The sequence below is a fragment of the Watersipora subatra genome, chromosome 3, assembly GCF_963576615.1.
Source record: "Watersipora subatra chromosome 3, tzWatSuba1.1, whole genome shotgun sequence".
Lineage (NCBI taxonomy): Eukaryota > Metazoa > Bryozoa > Gymnolaemata > Cheilostomatida > Watersiporidae > Watersipora > Watersipora subatra.
In genome coordinates, this window is record NC_088710.1 from 53,789,878 (window position 1) to 53,809,708 (window position 19,831).

General features: G+C 39.7%; 29 non-coding genes across 29 annotated transcripts; all 29 read left to right on the forward strand.

Moving 5' to 3' along the window:
• The first annotated feature begins 92 nt into the window (after positions 1-92).
• Positions 93-165, forward strand: Trnak-uuu (transfer RNA lysine (anticodon UUU)). Its single transcript has one exon. It is a non-coding gene; the product is annotated as a tRNA-Lys (tRNA).
• A 445-nt stretch (positions 166-610) lies between these two features.
• Trnak-uuu (transfer RNA lysine (anticodon UUU)) lies at positions 611-683 on the forward strand. The gene has a single exon. It is a non-coding gene; the product is annotated as a tRNA-Lys (tRNA).
• A 189-nt stretch (positions 684-872) lies between these two features.
• Trnak-cuu (transfer RNA lysine (anticodon CUU)) lies at positions 873-944 on the forward strand. Its single transcript has one exon. It is a non-coding gene; the product is annotated as a tRNA-Lys (tRNA).
• Positions 945-1,654: 710 nt separating this feature from the next.
• Trnak-uuu (transfer RNA lysine (anticodon UUU)) lies at positions 1,655-1,727 on the forward strand. Its single transcript has one exon. It is a non-coding gene; the product is annotated as a tRNA-Lys (tRNA).
• A 445-nt stretch (positions 1,728-2,172) lies between these two features.
• Positions 2,173-2,245, forward strand: Trnak-uuu (transfer RNA lysine (anticodon UUU)). The gene has a single exon. It is a non-coding gene; the product is annotated as a tRNA-Lys (tRNA).
• A 704-nt stretch (positions 2,246-2,949) lies between these two features.
• Trnak-uuu (transfer RNA lysine (anticodon UUU)) lies at positions 2,950-3,022 on the forward strand. The gene has a single exon. It is a non-coding gene; the product is annotated as a tRNA-Lys (tRNA).
• A 188-nt stretch (positions 3,023-3,210) lies between these two features.
• On the forward strand, positions 3,211-3,283 carry Trnak-uuu (transfer RNA lysine (anticodon UUU)). The gene has a single exon. It is a non-coding gene; the product is annotated as a tRNA-Lys (tRNA).
• Positions 3,284-3,732: 449 nt separating this feature from the next.
• Positions 3,733-3,805, forward strand: Trnak-uuu (transfer RNA lysine (anticodon UUU)). Its single transcript has one exon. It is a non-coding gene; the product is annotated as a tRNA-Lys (tRNA).
• A 446-nt stretch (positions 3,806-4,251) lies between these two features.
• On the forward strand, positions 4,252-4,324 carry Trnak-uuu (transfer RNA lysine (anticodon UUU)). The gene has a single exon. It is a non-coding gene; the product is annotated as a tRNA-Lys (tRNA).
• Positions 4,325-4,510: 186 nt separating this feature from the next.
• On the forward strand, positions 4,511-4,583 carry Trnak-uuu (transfer RNA lysine (anticodon UUU)). The gene has a single exon. It is a non-coding gene; the product is annotated as a tRNA-Lys (tRNA).
• A 447-nt stretch (positions 4,584-5,030) lies between these two features.
• Trnak-uuu (transfer RNA lysine (anticodon UUU)) lies at positions 5,031-5,103 on the forward strand. Its single transcript has one exon. It is a non-coding gene; the product is annotated as a tRNA-Lys (tRNA).
• Positions 5,104-5,291: 188 nt separating this feature from the next.
• On the forward strand, positions 5,292-5,364 carry Trnak-uuu (transfer RNA lysine (anticodon UUU)). Its single transcript has one exon. It is a non-coding gene; the product is annotated as a tRNA-Lys (tRNA).
• A 1,488-nt stretch (positions 5,365-6,852) lies between these two features.
• Positions 6,853-6,925, forward strand: Trnak-uuu (transfer RNA lysine (anticodon UUU)). Its single transcript has one exon. It is a non-coding gene; the product is annotated as a tRNA-Lys (tRNA).
• A 188-nt stretch (positions 6,926-7,113) lies between these two features.
• On the forward strand, positions 7,114-7,186 carry Trnak-uuu (transfer RNA lysine (anticodon UUU)). The gene has a single exon. It is a non-coding gene; the product is annotated as a tRNA-Lys (tRNA).
• Positions 7,187-8,404: 1,218 nt separating this feature from the next.
• On the forward strand, positions 8,405-8,477 carry Trnak-uuu (transfer RNA lysine (anticodon UUU)). Its single transcript has one exon. It is a non-coding gene; the product is annotated as a tRNA-Lys (tRNA).
• A 448-nt stretch (positions 8,478-8,925) lies between these two features.
• On the forward strand, positions 8,926-8,998 carry Trnak-uuu (transfer RNA lysine (anticodon UUU)). The gene has a single exon. It is a non-coding gene; the product is annotated as a tRNA-Lys (tRNA).
• Positions 8,999-10,216: 1,218 nt separating this feature from the next.
• Trnak-uuu (transfer RNA lysine (anticodon UUU)) lies at positions 10,217-10,289 on the forward strand. The gene has a single exon. It is a non-coding gene; the product is annotated as a tRNA-Lys (tRNA).
• A 448-nt stretch (positions 10,290-10,737) lies between these two features.
• Trnak-uuu (transfer RNA lysine (anticodon UUU)) lies at positions 10,738-10,810 on the forward strand. Its single transcript has one exon. It is a non-coding gene; the product is annotated as a tRNA-Lys (tRNA).
• Positions 10,811-11,677: 867 nt separating this feature from the next.
• Trnak-uuu (transfer RNA lysine (anticodon UUU)) lies at positions 11,678-11,750 on the forward strand. The gene has a single exon. It is a non-coding gene; the product is annotated as a tRNA-Lys (tRNA).
• A 964-nt stretch (positions 11,751-12,714) lies between these two features.
• Trnak-uuu (transfer RNA lysine (anticodon UUU)) lies at positions 12,715-12,787 on the forward strand. Its single transcript has one exon. It is a non-coding gene; the product is annotated as a tRNA-Lys (tRNA).
• A 972-nt stretch (positions 12,788-13,759) lies between these two features.
• Positions 13,760-13,832, forward strand: Trnak-uuu (transfer RNA lysine (anticodon UUU)). The gene has a single exon. It is a non-coding gene; the product is annotated as a tRNA-Lys (tRNA).
• Positions 13,833-14,797: 965 nt separating this feature from the next.
• On the forward strand, positions 14,798-14,870 carry Trnak-uuu (transfer RNA lysine (anticodon UUU)). Its single transcript has one exon. It is a non-coding gene; the product is annotated as a tRNA-Lys (tRNA).
• Positions 14,871-15,058: 188 nt separating this feature from the next.
• Trnak-uuu (transfer RNA lysine (anticodon UUU)) lies at positions 15,059-15,131 on the forward strand. Its single transcript has one exon. It is a non-coding gene; the product is annotated as a tRNA-Lys (tRNA).
• Positions 15,132-15,573: 442 nt separating this feature from the next.
• Positions 15,574-15,646, forward strand: Trnak-uuu (transfer RNA lysine (anticodon UUU)). Its single transcript has one exon. It is a non-coding gene; the product is annotated as a tRNA-Lys (tRNA).
• Positions 15,647-16,619: 973 nt separating this feature from the next.
• Positions 16,620-16,692, forward strand: Trnak-uuu (transfer RNA lysine (anticodon UUU)). Its single transcript has one exon. It is a non-coding gene; the product is annotated as a tRNA-Lys (tRNA).
• Positions 16,693-16,880: 188 nt separating this feature from the next.
• Trnak-uuu (transfer RNA lysine (anticodon UUU)) lies at positions 16,881-16,953 on the forward strand. Its single transcript has one exon. It is a non-coding gene; the product is annotated as a tRNA-Lys (tRNA).
• A 344-nt stretch (positions 16,954-17,297) lies between these two features.
• Trnak-uuu (transfer RNA lysine (anticodon UUU)) lies at positions 17,298-17,370 on the forward strand. Its single transcript has one exon. It is a non-coding gene; the product is annotated as a tRNA-Lys (tRNA).
• A 704-nt stretch (positions 17,371-18,074) lies between these two features.
• Trnak-uuu (transfer RNA lysine (anticodon UUU)) lies at positions 18,075-18,147 on the forward strand. The gene has a single exon. It is a non-coding gene; the product is annotated as a tRNA-Lys (tRNA).
• Positions 18,148-19,119: 972 nt separating this feature from the next.
• Positions 19,120-19,192, forward strand: Trnak-uuu (transfer RNA lysine (anticodon UUU)). The gene has a single exon. It is a non-coding gene; the product is annotated as a tRNA-Lys (tRNA).
• The last annotated feature ends 639 nt before the right edge of the window (positions 19,193-19,831 follow it).

Genomic DNA, 19,831 nt, shown 5'->3' on the forward strand with positions numbered 1-19,831 from the left:
AGCTTTTTGTCGAGATATAAATTATAATACAGTCTTTATGGAAGATAAATCAAGTCAGATCGATTCTGATGGCTCGATTGATGTAATGAGCAGCCCGGATAGCTCAGTCGGTAGAGCATCAGATTTTTAATCTGAGGGTCCAGGGTTCGAGTCCCTGTTTGGGTGGTATAAGTGTTTTGTCGTTCTATGTGGATTCTTCCTTTCTAAAAACAAGAAAGCATATTTTACTAGTTGCGAAAATCAATCAGAACGCACGAAAAGCCTCTCATTGAATAATGAATTAACACACAGTCCTTAAGAAACATAAGGCAAGGGGTATCGATTCTGATGGCTCGATGAATGCGATGAGCAGCCCGGATGGATCAGTCGGTAGAGCATCAGACTTTTGATCTTATCATCCAGGGTTAAAGTCCTTTTTTGGGTGTTATATCTTTTTCGTCATTTTGTGTGGATTCTCCCTTCGTGAAAACAGAAAAGCACATTTTGGTAGTTGTGAAAATCAGTGAGAAAGTGCATAGAGCTTCTTGTCGAGATATGAATTAATATACAGTCTTTGTGGAAGATAAATCAAATCAGATCGATTCTGATGGCTCGATTGATGTAATGAGCAGCCCGGAAAGCTCAGTCGGTAGAGCATCAGACTTTTAATCTGAGGGTCCAGGGTTCGAGTCCCTGTTTGGGCGGTATACTTGTTTTTTTCATTTTGTGTGGATTCTCCCTTTGTAAAAACAACAAAGCATAACATGGTTGTTGTGAAATTTAGTCATAAAGCGCCAAGAGCCTCTTGTTTATTTATGAATTAACACGCAGGTTTTGTTGAACAAAAGTAAGAGCAGATCGATTCTGATGGTTAAATTTTAATATAATGAGCAGCCCGGATAGCCCAGTCGGTAGAGCATCAGACTCTTAATCTGAGGGTCCAGGTTCGAGTCCCTGTTTGGGGGGTATGCTTGTTTTTTCTTTATGTGTGGATTCTCCCTTTGTAAAAACAAGAAAGGGTAACATGGTTGTTGCGAAATTTAGTCACAAAGCGCAAAAAGCCTCTCGTTTAATTATGAATTAACACGCAGGTTTTATCGAACAAAAGTAAAAGCAGATCGATTCTGATGGCTCAATTTTGATATAATGAGAGGCCCGGATAGCTCAGTCGGTAGAGCATCAGACTTTTAAGCTGAGGGTCCAGGGTTCGAGTCTTTGTTTGGGTGGTATATCCGTTTTGTCATTTTTTGTGAAGTATCCCTTTGTAAAAACCAGAAAGCATCTTTTACTTGTTGCGAAACTCAGTCCGAAAGCTCAAAAAGCCTCTTTTTGAATAATGAATTAACATACAGTCTTTATGAAACATAAATCCAGGCAGAGCGATTCTGATGGTTCGATCTCATTGTAATGAGAAGTTCGGATAGCTCAGTCGGTAGAGCATCAGACTTTTAATCTGAGGGTCCAGGGTTCCAGTCCCTGTTTGGGCGGTATACCTCTTTTTTCATTTTGTGTGAATTCTCCCTTTGCTAAAACAACAAAGCATAACATGGTTGTTATGAAATTTTGTCATAAAGCGCCTTAAGCCTCTCGTTTAATTATGAATTAACACGCAGGCTTTATCGAACAAAATTCTAGGCAGATCGATTCTGATGGCTAAATTTTAATATAATGAGCAGCCCGGATAGCTCAGTCGGTAGAGCATCAGACTTTTAATCTGAGGGTCCAGGGTTCGAGTCCCTGTTTGGGTGGTATAAATGTTTTGTCGTTCTATGTGGATTCTTCCTTTCCAAAAAACAAGAAAGCATATTTTACTAGTTGCATAATTCAGTCAGAAAGCTTGAAAAGCCTCTCGTTGAATAATGAAATAACATACAGTCCTTAGGAAACATAAATCAAGGCAGATCGATTCTGATGGCTCGATTGACGCAATGAGCAGCCCGGATAGATCAATGAGTAGAGCATCTGACTTTTGATCTGATGATCCAGGGTTAAAGTCCTTGTTTGGGTGCTATATCTTTTCGTCATTTTGTGTGGATTCTCCCTTCGTAAAAACAGAAAAGCATATTTTGGTAGTTGTGAAAATCAGTGAGATAGTGCATAGAGCTTTTTGTCGAGATATAAATTAAAATACAGTCTTTATGGAAGATAAATCAAGTCAGATCGATTCTGATGGCTCGATTGATGTAATGAGCAGCCCGGATAGCTCAGTCGGTAGAGCATCAGACTTTTAATCTGAGGGTCCAGGGTTCGAGTCCCTGTTTGGGTGGTATAAGTGTTTTGTCGTTCTATGTGGATTCTTCCTTTCTAAAAACAAGAAAGCATATTTTACTAGTTGCGAAAATCAATCAGAACGCACGAAAAGCCTCTCATTGAATAATGAATTAACACACAGTCCTTAAGAAACATAAGGCAAGGGGGATCGATTCTGATGGCTCGATGGATGCGATGAGCAGCCCGGATGGATCAGTCGGTAGAGCATCAGACTTTTAATCTGAAGAACCAGGGTTCGAGTCCCGGTTTGGGCGGTATAAATGTTTTCTCATTTTGTGTGGATTCTTCCTTTCTAAAAACAAGAAATCATATTTTACTAGTTGCATAAATCAGTCAGAAAGCTTGAAAAGCATCTCGTTGGATAATGAAATAAAATACAGTCTTTATGAAAAATAAATCAAGGCAGATCGATTCTGATGGCTCGATTGATGCAATGAGCAGCCAGGATAGATCAATGAGTAGAGCATCTGACTTTTGATCTTATCATCAAGGGTTAAAGTCCTTTTTTGGGTGTTATATCTTTTTCGTCATTTTGTGTGGATTCTCCCTTCGTGAAAACAGAAAAGCACATTTTGGTAGTTGTGAAAATCAGTGAGAAAGTGCATAGAGCTTCTTGTCGAGATATGAATAAAAATACAGTCTTTATGGAAAATAAATCAAGTCAGATTGATTCTGATGGCTCGAGTGATGTAATGAGCAGCCCGGATAGCTCAGTCGGTAGAGCATCAGACTTTTAATCTGAGGGTCCAGGGTTCGAGTCCCTGTTTGGGCGGTATACTTGTTTTTTCATTATGTGTGGATTCTCCCTTTGTAAAAACAAGAAAGCGTAACATGGTTGTTGCGAAATTTAGTCATGAAGCGCAAAAAGCCTCTCGATCAATTATGAATCAATACGCAGGTTTTATGGAACAAAAGTAAAAGCAGATCGATTCTGATGGCTCAATTTTAGTATAATGAGCAGGCCGGATAGCTCAGTCGGTAGAGCATCAGACTTTTAATCTGAGGGTCCAGGGTTCGAGTCCCTGTTTGGGCGGTATACTTGTTTTTTCATTATGTGTGGATTCTCCCTTTGTAAAAACAAGAAAGCGTAACATGGTTGTTGCGAAATTTAGTCATAAAGCGCAAAAAGCCTCTCGATCAATTATGAATCAATACGCAGGTTTTATGGAACAAAAGTAAAAGCAGATCGATTCTGATGGCTCAATTTTAGTATAACGAGCAGGCCGGATAGCTCAGTCGGTAGAGCATCAGACTTTTAATCTGAGGGTCCAGGGTTAGAGTCCCTGCTTGGGCGGTATACCTGTTTTGTCATTTTGAGTGAATTCTCCATTTGTAAAAACAAAAAAGCATATTTTGGTTGGTGCGAAAGTTAGTTATAAAGCGCGCAGTGCCTCTCAATTAATTATGAATTAACACGCAGGCTTTATGGAACATAGATCAAGGCAGATCGATTCTGATGGCTAAATATTAATATAATGAGCAACCTGGATAGCTCAGTCGGTAGAGCATCAGACTTTTAATCTGAGGGTCCAGGGTTCGAGTCCCTGTTTGGGTGGTATAAATGTTTTGTCGTTCTATGTGGATTCTTCCTTTCCAAAAAACAAGAAAGCATATTTTACTAGTTGCATAAATCAGTCAGAAAGCTTGAAAAGCCTCTCGTTGAATAATGATATAACATACAGTCCTTAGGAAACATAAATCAAGGCAGATCGATTCTGATGGCTCGATTGACGCAATGAGCAGCCAGGATAGATCAATGAGTAGAGCATCTGACTTTTGATCTGATGATCCAGGGTTAAAGTCCTTGTTTGGGTGCTATATGTTTTTCGGAATTTTGTGTGGATTCTCCTTTCGTAAAAACAGAAAAGCATATTTTGGTAGTTGTGGAAATCAGTGAGATAGTGCATCGAGCTTTTTGTCGAGATATAAATTAAAATACAGTCTTTATGGAAGATAAATCAAGTCAGATCGATTCTGATGGCTCGATTGATGTAATGAGCAGCCCGGATAGCTCAGTCGGTAGAGCATCAGATTTTTAATCTGAGGGTCCAGGGTTCGACTCCCTGTTTGGGTGGTATAAGTGTTCTGTCGTTCTATGTGGATTCTTCCTTTCTAAAAACAAGAAAGCATATTTTACTAGTTGCGAAAATCAATCAGAACGCACGAAAAGCCTCTCATTGAATAATGAATTAACACACAGTCCTTAAGAAACATAAGGCAAGGGGGATCGATTCTGATGGCTCGATGGATGCGATGAGCAGCCCGGATGGATCAGTCGGTAGAGCATCAGACTTTTAATCTGAAGAACCAGGGTTCGAGTCCCTGTTTGGGCGGTATAAATGTTTTCTCATTTTGTGTGGATTCTTCCTTTCTAAAAACAAGAAATCATATTTTACTAGTTGCATAAATCAGTCAGAAAGCTTGAAAAGCATCTCGTTGAATAATGAAACAAAATACAGTCTTTATGAAAAACAAATCAAGGCAGATCGATTCTGATGGCTCGATTGATGCAATGAGCAGCCAGGATAGATCAATGAGTAGAGCATCTGACTTTTGATCTTATCATCCAGGGTTAAAGTCCCTGTTTGGGTGGTATACCTGTTTATTCATTTTGTGTGGATTCTCCCTTTGTAAAAACGACAAAGCATAACATGGTTGTTGTGAAATTTAGTCATAAAGCGCCAAGAGCCTCTCGTTTAATTATGAACTAACACGCAGGCTTTATCGAACAAAAGTCTAGGCAGATCGATTCTGATGGCTCAATTTTAATATAACGAGCAGCCCGGATAGCTCAGTCGGTAGAGCATCAGACTTTTAATCTGAGGGTCCAGGGTTCGAGTCCCTGTTTGGGTGGTATACCTGTTTTTTCATTTTGTGTTGATTCTCCCTTTGTTAAAACAACAAAGCATAACATGGTTGTTGTGAAATTTAGTCATAAAGCGCCAAAAGCCTCTCGTTTAATTATGAATTAACACGCAGGCTTTATCGAACAAAAGTCTAGGCAGATCGATTCTGATGGCTCAACTTTAATATAATGAGCAGCGCGGATAGCTCAGTCGGTAGAGCATCAGACTTTTAATCTGAGGGTCCAGGGTTCGAGTCCCTGTTTGGGCGGTATACTTGTTTTTTCATTATGTGTGGATTCTCCCTTTGTAAAAACAAGAAAGCGTAACACGGTTGTTGCAAAATTTAGTCACTAAGCGCAAAAAGCCGCTCGTTTAATTATGAATTAACACGCAGGTTTTATGGAACAAAACTAAAAGCAGTTCGATTCTGATGGCTCAGTTTTAGTATAATGGGCAGCCCGGATAGCTGAGTCGGTAGAGCATCAGACTTTTAATCTGAGGTTCTAGGGTTCGAGTCCCTGTTTGGGCGGTATACCTGTTTTTTCATTTTGTGTGCATTCTCCCTTTGTTAAAACAACAAAGCATAACATGGTTGTTGTGAAATTTAGTCATAATGCGCCAAGAGCCTCTCGTTTAATTATGAATTAACACGCAGGCTTTATCGAACAAAAGTCTAAGCAGATCGATTCTGATGGCTCAACTTTAATATAATGAGCAGCGCGGATAGCTCAGTCGGTAGAGCATCAGACTTTTAATCTGAGGGTTCAGGGTTAGAGTGCCTGCTTGGGCGGTATACCTGTTTTAACACTTTGTGTGAATTCTACATTTGTACAAACAAAAAAGCATATTTTGGTTGTTGCGAAAGTTAGTCATAAAGCGCACAGAACCTCTCGTTTAATTATGAATTAACATGCAGGCTTTATGGATCATAAATCAAGGCAGATCGATTGTGGTAGCTCGGTTGATGCGATGAGCAGCCCGAATAGATCCGTCGGTAGAGCATCAGACGTTTAATCTGATTGTGCAGGGTTCGAGTCTTGGTTTGGGTGGTATAAATGTTTTGTCATTTTATGTGGATTCTTCTGTTCTAAAAACAAGAAATCATATTTTACTGGTTGCAAAAATCAGTCAGAAAGCGCGAAAAGCCTCTCATTGAATGCTGAATGAACATGCAGTCTTTATAAAACATAAAACAAGGCGGATCGTTTCTGATGGCTCGATTGACGTAATGAGCAGCCCGAATAGCTCTGTTGATAGAGCATCAGACTTTTAACCTGAAGGTCCAGGGTCCGAGGCCCTGTTTGGCTGATATAAATGTTTTGTCATTTTGTGTGGATTCTTCTGTTCTAAAAACACGAAATCATATTTTACTAGTAGCAAAAATCAGTCAGAAAGCGCGAAAAGCCTCTCATTGAATAATGAATTAACACGCAGCCTTGATGGAACAACAGTAAAAGCAGATCGATTCTGATGGCTCAATTTTAATATAATGAGTGCCCGAATAGCTCAAACGGTAGAGCCTCAGACTTTTAATCTGAGGGTTTAGGGTTAGAGTCCCTGCTTGGGCGGTATACCTGTTTTGTCATTTTGTGTGAATTTTCCATTTGTAAAAACAAAAAAGCACATTTTGGTTGGTGCGAAAGTTAGTTATAAAGCGCGCAGTGCCTCTCGTTTAATTATGAATTAACACGCAGGCTTTATGGAACATAGATCAAGGCAGATCGATTCTGATGGTTAAATTTTAATATAATGACCAGCCTGGATAGCTCAGTCGGTAGAGCATCAGACTTTTAATCTGAGGGTCCAGGGTTCGACTCCCTGTTTGGGTGGTATGCTTGTTTTTTCATTATGTGTGGATTCTCCCTTTGTAAAAACAAGAAAGGGTAACATGGTTGTTGCGAAATTTAGTCACAAAGCGCAAAAAGCCTCTCGTTTAATTATGAATTAACACGCAGGTTTTGTTGAACAAAAGTCTAGGCAGATCGATTCTGATAGCTCCATTTTAATATAATGAGCAGCCCGGATAGCTCAGTCGGTAGAGCATCAGACTTTTAATCTGAGGGTCCAGGGTTCGACTCCCTGTTTGGGTGGTATGCTTGTTTTTTCATTATGTGTGGATTCTCCCTTTGTAAAAACAAGAAAGGGTAACATGGTTGTTGCGAAATTTAGTCACAAAGCGCAAAAAGCCTCTCGTTTAATTATGAATTAACACGCAGGTTTTATGGAACAAAAGTAAAAGCAGATCGATTCTGATGGCTCAATTTTAATATAATGAGAGGCCCGGATAGCTCAGTCGGTAGAGCATCAGACTTTTAAGCTGAGGGTCCAGGGTTCGAGTCTTTGTTTCGGTGGTATATCCGTTTTGTCATTTTTTGTGAAGTATCCCTTTGTAAAAACCAGAAAACATATTTTACTTGTTGCGAAACTCAGTCCGAAAGTTCGAAAAGCCTCTCTTTGAATAATGAATTAACATACAGTCTTTATGAAACATAAATCCAGGCAGATCAATTCTGATGTAATGAGAAGTTCAGATAGCTCAGTCGGTAGAGCATCAGACTTTTAATCTGAGTGTCCAGGGTTCCAGTCCATGTTTGGGCAGTATACCTGTTTTTTCATTTTGTGTGAATTCTCCCTTTGTTAAAACAACAAAGCATAACATGGTTGTTATGAAATTTTGTCATAAAGCGCCATAAGCCTCTCATTTAATTATGAATTAACACGCAGGCTTTATCGAACAAAATTCTAGGCAGATCGATTCTGATGGCTAAATTTTAATATAATGAGCAGCCCGGATAGCTCAGTCGGTAGAACATCAGACTTTTAATCTGAGGGTTCAGGGTTAGAGTCCCTGCTTGGGCGGTATACCTGTTTTGTCATTTTGTGTGAATTCTCCATTTGTAAAAACAAAAAAGTATACTTTGGTTGGTGCGAAAGTTAGTTATAAAGCGCGCAGTGCCTCTCGTTTAATTATGAATTAATACGCAGGCTTTATGGAACATAGATCAAGGCAGATCGATTCTGATGGCTAAACTTTAATATCATGAGCAGCCCGGATAGTTCAGTCGGTAGAGCAACAGACTTTTAATCTGAGGGTCCAGAGTTCGAGTCCCTGTTTGGGCGGTATGCCTGTTTTTTCATTTTGTGTGGATTACCCCTTTGTAAAAACAACAAAGCATAACATAGTTGTTGTGAAATTTAGTCATAAAGCGCCAAGAGCCTCTCGTTTAAATATGAATTAACACGCAGGCTTTATCGAACAAAAGTCTAGGCAGATCGATTCTGATGGCTCAATTTTAATATAATGAGCAGCCCGAATAGCTCAGTCGGTAGAGCATCAGACTTTTAATCTGAGGGTCCGGGGTTCGAGTCCCTGTTTGGGTGGTATACTTGTTTTTTTCATTTTGTGTGGATTATCCCTTTGTAAAAACAACAAAGCATAACATGGTTGTTGTGAAATTTAGTCATAAAGCGCCAAGAGCCTCTCGCTTAATTATTAATTAACACGCAGGTTTTATGGAACATAAATCAAAGCATATCGATTCTGAGAGCTCGATCGATGCGATGAGCAGCCTGAACAGATCAGTCGGTAGAGCGTCAGACTTTTAATCTGAGGGTCTAGGGTTCCAGTCCCTATTTGGGCGGTATACCTGTTTTTTCATTTTGTGTTGATTCTCCCTTTGTTAAAACAACAAAGCATAACATGGTTGTTGTGAAATTTAGTCATAAAGCGCCAAGAGCCTCTCGTTTAATTATGAATTAACACGCAGGCTTTATCGAACAAAAGTCTAGGCAGATCGATTCTGATGGCTCAATTTTAATATAATGAGCAGCCCGGATAGCTCAGTCGGTAGAGCATCAGACTTTTAATCTGAGGGTCCAGGGTTCGACTCCCTGTTTGGGTGGTATGCTTGTTTTTTCATTATGTGTGGATTCTCCCTTTGTAAAAACAAGAAAGGGTAACATGGTTGTTGCGAAATTTAGTCACAAAGCGCAAAAAGCCTCTCGTTTAATTATGAATTAACACGCAGGTTTTATGGAACAAAAGTAAAAGCAGATCGATTCTGATGGCTCAATTTTAATATAATGAGAGGCCCGGATAGCTCAGTCGGTAGAGCATCAGACTTTTAAGCTGAGGGTCCAGGGTTCGAGTCTTTGTTTCGGTGGTATATCCGTTTTGTCATTTTTTGTGAAGTATCCCTTTGTAAAAACCAGAAAGCATATTTTACTTGTTGCGAAACTCAGTCCGAAAGTTCGAAAAGCCTCTCTTTGAATAATGAATTAACATACAGTCTTTATGAAACATAAATCCAGGCAGATCAATTCTGATGTAATGAGAAGTTCAGATAGCTCAGTCGGTAGAGCATCAGACTTTTCATCTGAGGGTCCAGGGTTCCAGTCCATGTTTGGGCAGTATACCTGTTTTTTCATTTTGTGTGAATTCTCCCTTTGTTAAAACAACAAAGCATAACATGGTTGTTATGAAATTTTGTCATAAAGCGCCATAAGCCTCTCGTTTAATTATGAATTAACACGCAGGCTTTATCGAACAAAATTCTAGGCAGATCGATTCTGATGGCTAAATTTTAATATAATGAGCAGCCCGGATAGCTCAGTCGGTAGAACATCAGACTTTTAATCTGAGGGTTCAGGGTTAGAGTCCCTGCTTGGGCGGTATACCTGTTTTGTCATTTTGTGTGAATTCTCCATTTGTAAAAACAAAAAAGTATACTTTGGTTGGTGCGAAAGTTAGTTATAAAGCGCGCAGTGCCTCTCGTTTAATTATGAATTAATACGCAGGCTTTATGGAACATAGATCAAGGCAGATCGATTCTGATGGCTAAACTTTAATATCATGAGCAGCCCGGATAGTTCAGTCGGTAGAGCAACAGACTTTTAATCTGAGGGTCCAGAGTTCGAGTCCCTGTTTGGGCGGTATGCCTGTTTTTTCATTTTGTGTGGATTACCCCTTTGTAAAAACAACAAAGCATAACATAGTTGTTGTGAAATTTAGTCATAAAGCGCCAAGAGCCTCTCGTTTAAATATGAATTAACACGCAGGCTTTATCGAACAAAAGTCTAGGCAGATCGATTCTGATGGCTCAATTTTAATATAATGAGCAGCCCGAATAGCTCAGTCGGTAGAGCATCAGACTTTTAATCTGAGGGTCCGGGGTTCGAGTCCCTGTTTGGGTGGTATACTTGTTTTTTTCATTTTGTGTGGATTATCCCTTTGTAAAAACAACAAAGCATAACATGGTTGTTGTGAAATTTAGTCATAAAGCGCCAAGAGCCTCTCGCTTAATTATTAATTAACACGCAGGTTTAATGGAACATAAATCAAAGCATATCGATTCTGAGAGCTCGATCGATGCGATGAGCAGCCCGAACAGATCAGTCGGTAGAGCGTCAGACTTTTAATCTGAGGGTCTAGGGTTCCAGTCCCTATTTGGGCGGTATACCTGTTTTTTCATTTTGTGTTGATTCTCCCTTTGTTAAAACAACAAAGCATAACATGGTTGTTGTGAAATTTGGTCATAAAGCGCCAAGAGCCTCTCGTTTAATTATGAATTAACACGCAGGCTTTATCGAACAAAAGTCTAGGCAAATCGATTCTGATGGCTCAATTTTAATATAATGAGCAGCCCGGATAGCTCAGTCGGTAGAGCATCAGACTTTTAATCTGAGGGTCCAGGGTTCGAGTCCCTGTTTGGGCGGCATACTTGTTTTTTTCATTTTGTGTGGATTCTCCCTTTGTAAAAACACCAAAGCATAACATGGTTGTTGTGAAATTTAGTCATAAAGCGCCAAGAGCCTCTCGTTTAATTATGAATTAACACGCAGGCTTTATCGAACAAAAGTCTAAGCATATCGATTCTGATGGCTCATATTTAATATAATGAGCAGCCCGGATAGCTCAGTCGGTAGAGCATCAGACATTTAATCTGAGGGTCCAGGGTTTGAGTCCCTGTTTGGGTGGCATACCTGTTTATTCATTTTGTGTGGATTATCTTATTGTAAAAACAAGAAAGCATATTTTGGTTGTTGCAAAAGTTAGTCATAAAGCGCACAGAGCCTCTCGTTTATTTATGAATTAACACGCAGGTTTTATCGAACAAAATTCTAGGCAGATCGATTCTGATGGCTTAATTTTAATATAATGAGCGGCGCGGATAGCTCAGTCGGTAGAGCATCAGACTTTTAATCTGAGGGTCCAAGGTTCGAGTCCCTGTTTGGGCGGTATACTTATTTTTTCATTATGTGTGGATTCTCCTTTTGTAAAAACAAAAGGAGAATCTGAGAGCTCGATTGATGCGATGAGCAGCCCGGATAGATCAATGAGTAGAGCATCTGACTTTTTGTTCTGATGATCCAGGGTTAAAGTCCTTGTTTGGGTGCTATATCTTTTTCGTCATTTTGTGTGGATTCTCCCTTCGTAAAAACAGAAAAGCATATTTTGGTAGTTGTAAAAATCAGTGAGATAGTGCATAAAGCTTTTTGTCGAGATATAAATTAAAATACAGTCTTTATGGAAGATAAATCAAGTCAGATCGATTCTGATAACTCGATTGATGTAATGAGCAGCCCGGATAGCTCAGTCGGTAGAGCATCAGACTTTTAATCTGAGGGTCCAGGGTTCGAGTCCCTGTTTGGGTGGTATAAGTGTTTTGTCGTTCTATGTGGATTCTTCCTTTCTAAAAACAAGAAAGCATATTTTACTAGTTGCAAAAATCAATCAGAACGCACGAAAAGCCTCTCATTGAATAATGAATTAACACACAGTCCTTAAGAAACATAAGGCAAGGGGGATCGATTCTGATGGCTCGATGGATGCGATGAGCAGCCCGGATGGATCAGTCGGTAGAGCATCAGACTTTTAATCTGAAGAACCATGGTTCGAGTCCCTGTTCGGGCGGTATAAATGTTTTCTCATTTTGTGTGGATTCTTCCTTTCTAAAAACAAGAAATCATATTTTACTAGTTGCATAAATCAGTCAGAAAGCTTGAAAAGCATCTCGTTGAATAATGAAACAAAATACAGTCTTTATGAAAAATAAATCAAGGCAGATCGATTCTGATGGCTCGATTGATGCAATGAGCAGCCAGGATAGATCAATGAGTAGAGCATCTGACTTTTGATCTTATCATCCAGGGTTAAAGTCCTGTTTTGGGTGTTATATCTTTTTCGTCATTTTGTGTGGATTCTCCCTTCGTGAAAACAGAAAAGCACATTTTGGTAGTTGTGAAAATCAGTGAGAAAGTGCATAGAGCTTCTTGTCGAGATATGAATTAAAATACAGTCTTTATGGAAAATAAATCAAGTCAGATTGAATCTGATGGCTCGAATGATGTAATGAGCAGCCCGGATAGCTCAGTCGGTAGAGCATCAGACTTTTAATCTGAGGGTCCAGGGTTCAATCCCTGTTTGGGCTGTATACCTGTTTTTTCATTTTGTGTGGATTCTCCCTTTGTTAAAGCAACAAAACATAACATGGTTGTTGTGAAATTTAGTCATAATGCGCCAAAAGCCTCTCGTTTAATTATGAGTTAACACGCAGGTTTTATCGAACAAAAGTCTAGGTAGATCGATTCTGATGGCTCAATTTTAATATAATGAGCAGCCCGGATAGCTCAGTCGGTAGAGCATCAGACTTTTAATCTGAGGGTCCAGGGTTCGAGTCCCTGTTTGGGCGGTAGACTTGTTTTTTCATTATGTGTGGATTCTCCCTTTGTAAAAACAAGAAAGCGTAACATGGTTGTTGCGAAATTTAGTCATAAAGCGCAAAAAGCCTCTCGTTCAATTATGAATCAATACGCAGGTTTTATGGAACAAAAGTGAAAGCGGATCGATTCTGATGGCTCAATTTTAGTATAATGAGCAGCCCCGACAGCTCAGTCGGTAGAGCATCAGACTTTTAATCTGAGGGTCCAGGGTTAGAGTCCCTGCTTGGGCGGTATACCTGTTTTGTCATTTTGAGTGAATTCTCCATTTGTAAAAACAAAAAAGCATATTTTGGTTGGTGCGAAAGTTAGTTATAAAGCGCGCAGTGCCTCTCAATTAATTATGAATTAACACGCAGGCTTTATGGAACATAGATCAAGGCAGATCGATTCTGATGGCTAAATATTAATATAATGAGCAGTCTGGATAGCTCAGTCGGTAGAGCATCAGACTTTTAACCTGAGGGTCCAGGGTTCGAGTCCCTGTTTGGGCGGCTTACTTGTTTTTTTCATTTTGTATGGATTCTCCCTTTGTAAAAACACCAAAGCATAACATGGTTGTTGTGAAACTTAGTCATAAAGCGCCAAGAGCCTCTCGTTTAATTATGAATTAACACGCAGGCTTTATCGAACAAAAGTCTAAGCATATCGATTCTGATGGCTCATATTTAATATAATGAGCAGCCCGGATAGCTCAGTCGGTAGAGCATCAGACATTTAATCTGAGGGTCCAGGGTTCGAGTCCTTGTTTGGGTGGCATACCTGTTTATTCATTTTGTGTGGATTCTCCCTTTGTAAAAACAACAAAGCATAACATGGTTGTTGTGAAATTTAGTCATAAAGCGCCAAGAGCCTCTCGTTTAATTATGAACTAACACGCAGGCTCTATCGAACAAAAGTCTAGGCGGATCGATTCTGATGGCTCAATTTTAATATAACGAGCAGCCCGGATAGCTCAGTCGGTAGAGCATCAGACTTTTAATCTGAGGGTCCAGGGTCCGAGTCCCTGTTTGGGCGGCATACCTGTTTTCTCGTTTTTTGTGGATTATCTTATTGTAAAAACAAGAAAGCATATTTTGGTTGTTGCAAAAGTTAGTCATAAAGCGCACAGAGCCTCTCGTTTATTTATGACTTAACACGCAGGTTTTATCGAACAAAATTCTAGGCAGATCGATTCTGATGGCTCAATTTTAATATAATGAGCAGCGCGGATAGCTCAGTCGGTAGAGCATCAGACTTTTAATCTGAGGGTCCAGGGTTCGAGTCCCTGTTTGGGTGGTATAAGTGTTTTGTCGTTCTATGTGGATTCTTCCTTTCTAAAAACAAGAAAGCATATTTTACTAGTTGCGAAAATCAATCAGAACGCACGAAAAGTCTCTCATTGAATAATGAATTAACACACAGTCCTTAAGAAACATAAGGCCAAGGGGATCGATTCTGATGGCTCGATGGATGCGATGAGCAGCCCGGATGGATCAGTCGGTAGAGCATCAGACTTTTAATCTGAAGAACCATGGTTCGAGTCCCTGTTTGGGCGGTATAAATGTTTTCTCATTTTGTGTGGATTCTTCCTTTCTAAAAACAAGAAATCATATTTTACTAGTTGCATAAATCAGTCAGAAAGCTTGAAAAGCATCTCGTTGAATAATGAAACAAAATACAGTCTTTATGAAAAATAAATCAAGTCAGATCGATTCTGATGGCTCGATTGATGCAATGAGCAGCCAGGATAGATCAATGAGTAGAGCATCTGACTTTTGATCTTATCATCCAGGGTTAAAGTCCTGTTTTGGGTGTTATATCTTTTTCGTCATTTTGTGTGGATTCTCCCTTCGTGAAAACAGAAAAGCACATTTTGGTAGTTGTGAAAATCAGTGAGAAAGTGCATAGAGCTTCTTGTCGAGATATGAATTAAAATACAGTCTTTATGGAAAATAAATCAAGTCAGATTGATTCTGATGGCTCGAATGATGTAATGAGCAGCCCGGATAGCTCAGTCGGTAGAGCATCAGACTTTTAATCTGAGGGTCCAAGGTTCGAGTCCCTGTTTGGGCTGTATACCTGTTTTTTCATTTTGTGTGGATTCTCCCTTTGTTAAAGCAACAAAACATAACATGGTTGTTGTGAAATTTAGTCATAATGCGCCAAAAGCCTCTCGTTTAATTATGAGTTAACACGCAGGTTTTATCGAACAAAAGTCTAGGTAGATCGATTCTGAAGGCTCAATTTTAATATAATGAGCAGCCCGGATAGCTCAGTCGGTAGAGCATCAGACTTTTAATCTGAGGGTCCAGGGTTCGAGTCCCTGTTTGGGCGGTAGACTTGTTTTTTCATTATTTGTGGATTCTCCCTTTGTAAAAACAAGAAAGCGTAACATGGTTGTTGCGAAATTTAGTCATAAAGCGCAAAAAGCCTCTCGTTCAATTATGAATCAATACGCAGGTTTTATGGAACAAAAGTAAAAGCAGATCGATTCTGATGGCTCAATTTTAGTATAATGAGCAGCCCGAATAGCTCAGTCGGTAGAGCATCAGACTTTATGGTCCAAGGTTCGAGTCCCTGTTTGGGCTGTATACCTGTTTTTTCATTTTGTGTGGATTCTCCCTTTGTTAAAGCAACAAAACATAACATGGTTGTTGTGAAATTTAGTCATAATGCGCCAAACGCCTCTCGTTTAATTATGAATTAACACGCAGGTTTTATCGAACAAAAGTCTAGGTAGATCGATTCTGATGGCTCAATTTTAATATAATGAGCAGCCCGGATAGCTCAGTCGGTAGAGCATCAGACTTTTAATCTGAGGGTCCAGGGTTCGAGTCCCTGTTTGGGCGGCTTACTCGTTTTTTTCATTTTGTATGGATTCTCCCTTTGTAAAAACACCAAAGCATAACATGGTTGTTGTGAAATTTAGTCATAAAGCGCCAAGAGCCTCTCGTTTAATTATGAATTAACACGCAGGCTTTATCGAACAAAAGTCTAAGCAGATCGATTCTGATGGCTCAATTTTAGTATAATGAGCAGCCCGGATAGCTCAGTCGGTAGAGCATCAGACTTTTAATCTGAGGGTCCAGGGTTAGAGTCCCTGCTTGGGCGGTATACCTGTTTTGTCATTTTGAGTGAATTCTCCATTTGTAAAAACAAAAAAGCATATTTTGGTTGGTGCGAAAGTTAGTTATAAAGCGCGCAGTGCCTCTCAATTAATTCTGAATTAACACGCAGGCTTTATGGAACATAGATCAAGGCAGATCGATTCTGATGGCTAAATATTAATATAATGAGCAGTCTGGATAGCTCAGTCGGTAGAGCATCAGACTTTTAACCTGAGGGTCCAGGGTTCGAGTCCCTGTTTGGGCGGCTTACTTGTTTTTTTCATTTTGTATGGATTCTCCCTTTGTAAAAACACCAAAGCATAACATGGTTGTTGTGAAATTTAGTCATAAAGCGCCAAGAGCCTCTCGTTTAATTATGAATTAACACGCAGGCTTTATCGAACAAAAGTCTAAGCATATCGATTCTGATGGCTCATATTTAATATAATGAGCAGCCCGGATAGCTCAGTCGGTAGAGCATCAGACATTTAATCTGAGGGTCCAGGGTTCGAGTCCTTGTTTGGGTGGCATACCTGTTTATTCATTTTGTGTGGATTCTCCCTTTGTAAAAACAACAAAGCATAACATGGTTGTTGTGAAATTTAGTCATAAAGCGCCAAGAGCCTCTCGTTTAATTATGAACTAACACGCAGGCTTTATCGAACAAAAGTCTAGGCGGATCGATTCTGATGGCTCAATTTTAATATAACGAGCAGCCCGGATAGCTCAGTCGGTAGAGCATCAGACTTTTAATCTGAGGGTCCAGGGTCCGAGTCCCTGTTTGGGCGGCATACCTGTTTTCTCGTTTTTTGTGGATTATCTTATTGTAAAAACAAGAAAGCATATTTTGGTTGTTGCAAAAGTTAGTCATAAAGCGCACAGAGCCTCTCGTTTATTTATGACTTAACACGCAGGTTTTATCGAACAAAATTCTAGGCAGATCGATTCTGATGGCTCAATTTTAATATAATGAGCGGCGCGGATAGCTCAGTCGGTAGAGCATCAGACTTTTAATCTGAGGGTCCAGGGTTCGAGTCCCTGTTTGGGCGGTATACTTGTTTTTTCATTATGTGTGGATTCTCCTTTTGTAAAAACAAAAGGAGAATCTGAGAGCTCGATTGATGCGATGAGCAGCCCGGATAGATCAATGAGTAGAGCATCTGACTTTTTGTTCTGATGATCCAGGGTTAAAGTCCTTGTTTGGGTGCTATATCTTTTTCGTCATTTTGTGTGGATTCTCCCTTCGTAAAAACAGAAAAGCATATTTTGGTAGTTGTAAAAATCAGTGAGATAGTGCATAAAGCTTTTTGTCGAGATATAAATTAAAATACAGTCTTTATGGAAGATAAATCAAGTCAGATCGATTCTGATAACTCGATTGATGTAATGAGCAGCCCGGATAGCTCAGTCGGTAGAGCATCAGACTTTTAATCTTAGGGTCCAGGGTTCGAGTCCCTGTTTGGGTGGTATAAGTGTTTTGTCGTTCTATGTGGATTCTTCCTTTCTAAAAACAAGAAAGCATATTTTACTAGTTGCGAAAATCAATCAGAACGCACGAAAAGCCTCTCATTGAATAATGAATTAACACACAGTCCTTAAGAAACATAAGGCAAGGGTGATCGATTCTGATGGCTCGATGGATGCGATGAGCAGCCCGGATGGATCAGTCGGTAGAGCATCAGACTTTTAATCTGAAGAACCATGGTTCGAGTCCCTGTTTGGGCGGTATAAATGTTTTCTCATTTTGTGTGGATTCTTCCTTTCTAAAAACAAGAAATCATATTTTACTAGTTGCATAAATCAGTCAGAAAGCTTGAAAAGCATCTCGTTGAATAATGAAACAAAATACAGTCTTTATGAAAAATAAATCAAGTCAGATCGATTCTGATGGCTCGATTGATGCAATGAGCAGCCAGGATAGATCAATGAGTAGAGCATCTGACTTTTGATCTTATCATCCAGGGTTAAAGTCCTGTTTTGGGTGTTATATCTTTTTCGTCATTTTGTGTGGATTCTCCCTTCGTGAAAACAGAAAAGCACATTTTGGTAGTTGTGAAAATCAGTGAGAAAGTGCATAGAGCTTCTTGTCGAGATATGAATTAAAATACAGTCTTTATGGAAAATAAATCAAGTCAGATTGATTCTGATGGCTCGAATGATGTAATGAGCAGCCCGGATAGCTCAGTCGGTAGAGCATCAGACTTTTAATCTGAGGGTCCAGGGTTCGAGTCCCTGTTTGGGCTGTATACCTGTTTTTTCATTTTGTGTGGATTCTCCCTTTGTAAAAACAAGAAAGCGTAACATGGTTGTTGCGAAATTTAGTCATAAAGCGCAAAAAGCCTCTCGTTCAATTATGAATCAATACGCAGGTTTTATGGAACAAAAGTAAAAGCGGATCGATTCTGAGGGCTCAATTTTAGTATAATGAGCAGCCCCGACAGCTCAGTCGGTAGAGCATCAGACTTTTAATCTGAGGGTCCAGGGTTAGAGTCCCTGCTTGGGCGGTATACCTGTTTTGTCATTTTGAGTGAATTCTCCATTTGTAAAAACAAAAAAGCATATTTTGGTTGGTGCGAAAGTTAGTTATAAAGCGCGCAGTGCCTCTCAATTAATTATGAATTAACACGCAGGCTTTATGGAACATAGATCAAGGCAGATCGATTCTGATGGCTAAATATTAATATAATGAGCAGTCTGGATAGCTCAGTCGGTAGAGCATCAGACTTTTAACCTGAGGGTCCAGGGTTCGAGTCCCTGTTTGGGCGGCTTACTTGTTTTTTTCATTTTGTATGGATTCTCCCTTTGTAAAAACACCAAAGCATAACATGGTTGTTGTGAAACTTAGTCATAAAGTGCCAAGAGCCTCTCGTTTAATTATGAATTAACACGCAGGCTTTATCGAACAAAAGTCTAAGCATATCGATTCTGATGGCTCATATTTAATATAATGAGCAGCCCGGATAGCTCAGTCGGTAGAGCATCAGACATTTAATCTGAGGGTCCAGGGTTCGAGTCCTTGTTTGGGTGGCATACCTGTTTATTCATTTTGTGTGGATTCTCCCTTTGTAAAAACAACAAAGCATAACATGGTTGTTGTGAAATTTAGTCATAAAGCGCCAAGAGCCTCTCGTTTAATTATGAACTAACACGCAGGCTCTATCGAACAAAAGTCTAGGCGGATCGATTCTGATGGCTCAATTTTAATATAACGAGCAGCCCGGATAGCTCAGTCGGTAGAGCATCAGACTTTTAATCTGAGGGTCCAGGGTCCGAGTCCCTGTTTGGGCGGCATACCTGTTTTCTCGTTTTTTGTGGATTATCTTATTGTAAAAACAAGAAAGCATATTTTGGTTGTTGCAAAAGTTAGTCATAAAGCGCACAGAGCCTCTCGTTTATTTATGACTTAATACGCAGGTTTTATCGAACAAAATTCTAGGCAGATCGATTCTGATGGCTCAATTTTAATATAATGAGCAGCGCGGATAGCTCAGTCGGTAGAGCATCAGACTTTTAATCTGAGGGTCCAGGGTTCGAGTCCCTGTTTGGGTGGTATAAGTGTTTTGTCGTTCTATGTGGATTCTTCCTTTCTAAAAACAAGAAAGCATATTTTACTAGTTGCGAAAATCAATCAGAATGCACGAAAAGTCTCTCATTGAATAATGAATTAACACACAGTCCTTAAGAAACATAAGGCCAAGGGGATCGATTCTGATGGCTCGATGGATGCGATGAGCAGCCCGGATGGATCAGTCGGTAGAGCATCAGACTTTTAATCTGAAGAACCATGGTTCGAGTCCCTGTTTGGGCGGTATAAATGTTTTCTCATTTTGTGTGGATTCTTCCTTTCTAAAAACAAGAAATCATATTTTACTAGTTGCATAAATCAGTCAGAAAGCTTGAAAAGCATCTCGTTGAATAATGAAACAA